Source organism: Penaeus vannamei, chromosome 36 (genome assembly GCF_042767895.1).
Source record: "Penaeus vannamei isolate JL-2024 chromosome 36, ASM4276789v1, whole genome shotgun sequence".
Taxonomy (NCBI): Eukaryota; Metazoa; Arthropoda; class Malacostraca; order Decapoda; family Penaeidae; genus Penaeus; species Penaeus vannamei.
In genome coordinates this window covers 2,050,953-2,055,952 of record NC_091584.1, presented here as the reverse complement: position 1 = coordinate 2,055,952, position 5,000 = coordinate 2,050,953, and the positions used below count along the sequence as shown (strand labels likewise).

Genomic DNA, 5,000 nt, shown 5'->3' with positions numbered 1-5,000 from the left:
CCCCCCCTCTTTCTCGCTCCCTTCTTCCTTCCCTCCACACCCTCCCTCCCTCCTCTCCTTCTCTCTCTCTCTCTCTCCACCTTCCTCCCCTCCCTCTCCTACTCTCTCTCTCACCCTCCCCTCTCTTTCCCTCTTCCTCCCTCCCTCCCCCTCTCTTTCCCCCCCCCCTCTCTTCCCTCTTCCCTCCTCTCCCTCTTCCCCCTCTCCCCTCCCCCTCTCTCCCTCTTTCTCTCTTTCTCGCTCCCTTCCTTCCATCCACACTCTCTCACCCTCCCTCCCTCTCTCTCTCCCTCTCTTTCCCCCCTCCCTCTCTCTCTCTCACCCCTCCCTCCCTCCATCCCTCTCCCTCTCTCTCTCGCTCCGGATCAATCTACTATAGTCCGTGAGAGACAAAATACGGGCCTTTTCCCTTTTTCTGCGAGGAGTGCCATTCGTTACCTAAATATTCCAATTCCATCCAATTCGGGTCAATTTTGCTATGCCTCGTTAGCCCTTCCATGCAACTCCCTCCGACCCTCCTCCTCCTCCTCTCTCTCATTTTCTGTCTGTCTGTCTGTCTGTCTCTCTGTCTCTGTCTCTCTCTCTGTCTCTGTCTCTGTCTGTCTCTCTCTCTCTCGCTCTCTCTCTCTCTCCCCCTTTCCTTTAACTTTTTTCTTTCCGTTGCGAGTCTCTCTTTGTCTATTGCTCCCTCTTCCACCTTATACCCTTCTCTCCACCCCCTCCCCCACTACCAGTCATCTATGCTTTCTATCTGTCCGTCTCTCTCCCCCTGTCCCCATACCCCACTCCCTTTCTCTCACTTCTCCCTCTCCCTCACCCTTCCTCCCTCTCCCTCTCCCCCACCCCTTCCTCCCTCTCCTCCTTTCTCCCTCTCTCACCCCCTCCCCTCCCCCACCCTTCCTCCCTCTCTCCCCTTTCCCCCTCCCCCTTTCTCCCTCCCCCAGGCCACCCGCCCTGAGATGTCACCCTGTCTGATATATGGGTCTCCGCGCGGCCGCCTGTTCAACTTGGAAGATTAGTTCACGTTCCTCCTGCGTTCTGCTCTTGGAAGTGTTCTTTCTTGGACGTTCCGTTCCGCGTTTCCTCCTCTTCTCCTTGTGTGTTCCTGCGCTGGTTTATTGGTCATGTGTATTTTTTTTTCCCTTTACCTGTCTCCTCTTCCTTCCCGTGCTCTCTCTTCCCCTTCCTCATCTTCCCCCCCCCCTTCTCACCAATCCTCACCCAACCCCTTACTTCCTACTTCTTAACATTCATCTCCTCCTCCTCCTCCACCATCCCCTACTTTCTCCCCTACCACCACCCTTTACTTCTCCTCTTCTCCTCCTCCTCTACTTCCTACCTTCTCCTCCTCCTCCCTTCCCCTGCTACCACTCCCTCTCTTCTCCTCCTACCTTCCCCCTCCTCCTCCCCTTCTCCATCCCCCTAACCTCCCCCTCCTCCTCCCTCCTCCCTCCTCCTCCTCCTCCTCCTCCCTCCTCCTCCCCTCCTCCTCCTCCTCCTCTCCCCTACCTCCTCCCTCCACCCCCTCCCCTCTCCCTCCTCCTCCACTCCCCTCCTCCTCCTCCCATCCTCCCTTCTCCCTCCTCCTCCTCCTCCTCCTCCTCCTTCTTCATGACATTAACATCTGTCACGTGTTCTCGCCTCCATACGCTCGGAGGTGTCTTGTCTTTTGCTCCTTTTTGTGTCAGTGTTTGAATGTCTGAGATTCTGCTCCGCGTGTGTCTGTGTGGGAGAGGGAGGGGAGAGGGAGGGAGAGAGGGGAGAGAGGGAGGGAGAGAGGGGAGAGAGGGAGGGAGGGACAGGGAGAGGGGAGAGAGAGAGAGGGATAGGGAGGGAGAGAGGGATAGGGGAGAGAGGGAGGTAGAGAGAGGGAGGTAGAGAGGGGGAGAGAGGGAGGGAAAGGAGGGAGACGGAGGGAAAGAGGGGAGAGAGGGAAGAAAATAGGGGAATGAGAGAGGGGAGAGGGAGAGAGAGAGGGGGATAGAAGGAGATGAGATAGAAGGAGATGAGATAGAAGGAGATGAGATAGAAGGAGAGAGAGAGAGAGAGAGAGAGAGAGAGAGAGAGAGAGAGAGAGAGAGAGAGAGAGAGAGAGAGAGAGAGAGAGAGAGAGAGAGAGAGAGAGAGCATGTGCGCATTATCCCCCAATTTCGACACTGGATGGCGACACCCAGAATAAATTTCCAAAAATAAACTAACCAAATTAACAGGAAATGAATAGGAAGATAAAGAATTCCAAAACAAAACTATAGAGTCGCGATATATGAAAAACTAGAAAATTATATAATGAAACAGAAAGATAGACAACTGAAAATTAATAATCAAATATACCATATATAAATGAACATCAAAAGCAAAAGCCAAAAATAGAAATAAAAAAACTCAAACGCCAAAAATAAAGAAAAAGGAAAAGAAAAAAAAAATACGATCGCCATTACAAAAACACAACGTCCCAACTCATGCATTCTGGCTTCGTTTGTCACGATCATCAGAATGGCGCCAAATTATGTATATATCATTATCTCCACCCACGCCCATCCCCCCGCCCCCTTCTCCCCCACTAGCACAGCACCCTACTCACCTACATTACAGTATGATGTGCTCGAATACTCTGGCGGTATACTGGCGGCGAAATTAATAAAAAATAAACCGAGCAATGGAAACCGAACCCAGCACACCCCTCGTTTCGAATGAAAAATGGCGGGATTTTTTTCTTTTTATGTTCGGAGCGGCAGGTATAACCGCGTCAAATCATGTGAAGGGAAATTATTGCACTTACAAATAGTGCATATAAGCGAGAGAATGTACGAGAAAGAACGAGGGAGAGGGAGGGAGGGAGGGAGGGAGGGAGGGAGAGAGAGAGAGAGAGAGAGAGAGAGAGAGAGAGAGAGAGAGAGAGAGAGAGAGAGAGAGAGAGAGAGAGAGAGAGAGAGAGAGAGATGAGAAAGAGAAATTGAGAAAGAGAAAGAGAGAGAGAGAGAGAGAGAGAGAGAGAGAGAGAGAGAGAAGAGAGAGAGAGAGAGAGAGAGAGAGAGAGAGAGAGAGAGATGGAGAAATAAACAGTGTGAGAAAGAGAGAGAGAAAGAACAAGAGAGAGAGAGAGAGAGAGAGAGAGAGAGAGAGAGAGAAGAGAGAGAGAGAGAGAGAGAGAGAGATGGACAACAGAAACGAGAGAGAGAGAGAGAGAGAGAGAGAGAGAGAGAGAGAGAGAGAGAGAGAGAGAGAGAGAGAGAGAGAGAGAGAGAGAGAGAGAGAGAGAGAGAGAGAGAGATGGACAAATAGAAATCGAGAGAGATACACCAAGAGAAAGAGGGAGAGAGAGATGGACAAAGAAAAAGAGAGAGAGATACATGGGCAGACAGACAGACAGAGACGGATGAATGGATAGATATAGATAGGCAGATGGACAGATAGAAAGAGACAGAGGACGAAGTGGCGGCGGGGGATAAGCGCACTCGTGCAGTACTTACCTGGAACTGCATAAAAAAAAAATATAAATAATTCGTCACCCCAGAGCATGACTGGAACATCCCTTTCCCCCCCTCTTCCTCTCCCCTTCTCCTGTTCTCTCCCAACCCCACCCTCTTCTCTTCCACTCGCCCCATGCACCCCCTTCCTTCTCATCTTTCTCTCTTCTTCCCCTTCCCTTCATTTATTCACCTCCCCTACTTCCCCTTCGTTTCTCTATCTCCCCTTTCCTTTTCCCTCCTTCTTCCCTCCCATCCCCATCTTCTCTTGCTACCCTCCCTCCCTCTCTCCCCATCTTCACTTCCCATCACATCATATCCTTCTGCTTGCACTCACCATCAAACATCACACCATCATTGTTTCATAATAAATCTTTTAATTCTTAATCTCTCCCGATGGATGGATGGAGGGAGGGAAGGGAGGAAGAGAAGGGAGGAAGGGAGGGGGGGGAAGGGAGGGAGGAAGAGAGGGGAAAGGGGGAGGGGGAGAAGGGAGAGAGAGAGAGAGAGAGAGAGAGAGAGAGAGAGAGAGAGAGAGAGAGAGAGAGAGAGAGAGAGAGAGAGAGAGAGAGAGAGATAGGGGGAGGGAGGGAGGGAGGGAGGGAGGGAGGAGGGAGGGAGGAGAGGGAGGAGGAGGAGGGAGGGAGGGAGGAAGGGAGGGAGGGAGGGAGGGAGAGAGAGAGAGAAGTGGGAGGGAGGGAGGGAAGGAGGGAGGGAGGGAGGGAGGGAGAGAGAGGGAGGGAGAGAGAGAGAGAGGAGAGAGAGAGAGAGAGAGAGAGAGAGAGAGAGAGAGAGAGAGAGAGAGAGAGAGAGAGAGAGAGAGAGAGAGAGAGAGAGAGAGAGCGAGAGCACAGACAGATAGCAGAGAGAGAGAGAAAGAGAACTATAGAAAAAAAGACAGGTGTTATTACAGTACAGATACACAGATAGAGGAGACAGAAACCCACCCAGGTGTTATTACCCCATCCCACCTACCCCCCACCCCGACCCACCTACCCCAACCCCCACCGCACGAAACAGACCACGTGGTACAATACTCACCGACGAGTCTCTGGCGGTTCAGTAGTCCAGTGGTTCAAGCGGTTCTGTGGTTCAGCGGTCCGATGGCTGGTTGAATAATCTCGAGCGACCTGCGGGAAATAAATCACGTTGAGAGTTATTTATCGCCTTAGTGAGCACACGCATAAAACACACACACACACACACACGTACAGACACACGCGCGCGCTCAGAGGGGGCCTCTCTCTTTCACCTGTTCGCATTTACATATACGCTACGTGACCCTGTGGGCAAGGGTTGTCGGCCTCTTACCCTATTCTGGCGTTTATTCGCATACCCTCTCCCTCTCTCCCTCCCTCCCTCCCTCCCTCTCTCTCTCTCTCTCTCATATACCGTTCTTTACGAAATCTCCGAATCTCTGTTCTTCCTCCTGATATTTTCTTCTTTTTCCCCCTCCATCTCGACTTTTCTTCCATGCTCCCCCCCCTTCCCCTTCTCTCTCCCTGCCATTATCTCCCTTTGTCTCTATCCTCG

General features: G+C 51.8%; 2 protein-coding genes across 3 annotated transcripts in view; one reads left to right on the top strand and one right to left on the bottom strand.

Annotated features, from left to right (window-relative positions):
• The window catches only part of LOC113814166 (transcription initiation factor TFIID subunit 10), a 68,528-nt gene that overhangs the window by 23,731 nt on the left and 39,797 nt on the right, over positions 1-5,000 (bottom strand). Inside the window, exon 2 of the mRNA XM_070114422.1 lies at positions 4,509-4,597. The gene's annotated coding sequence lies outside the window, so the exon portion shown is untranslated. The remainder of the gene's footprint in view (positions 1-4,508; positions 4,598-5,000) is intronic.
• Clic (chloride intracellular channel protein 5) overlaps positions 1-5,000 on the top strand; it is a 44,687-nt gene that overhangs the window by 5,159 nt on the left and 34,528 nt on the right. The window lies entirely within an intron of this gene.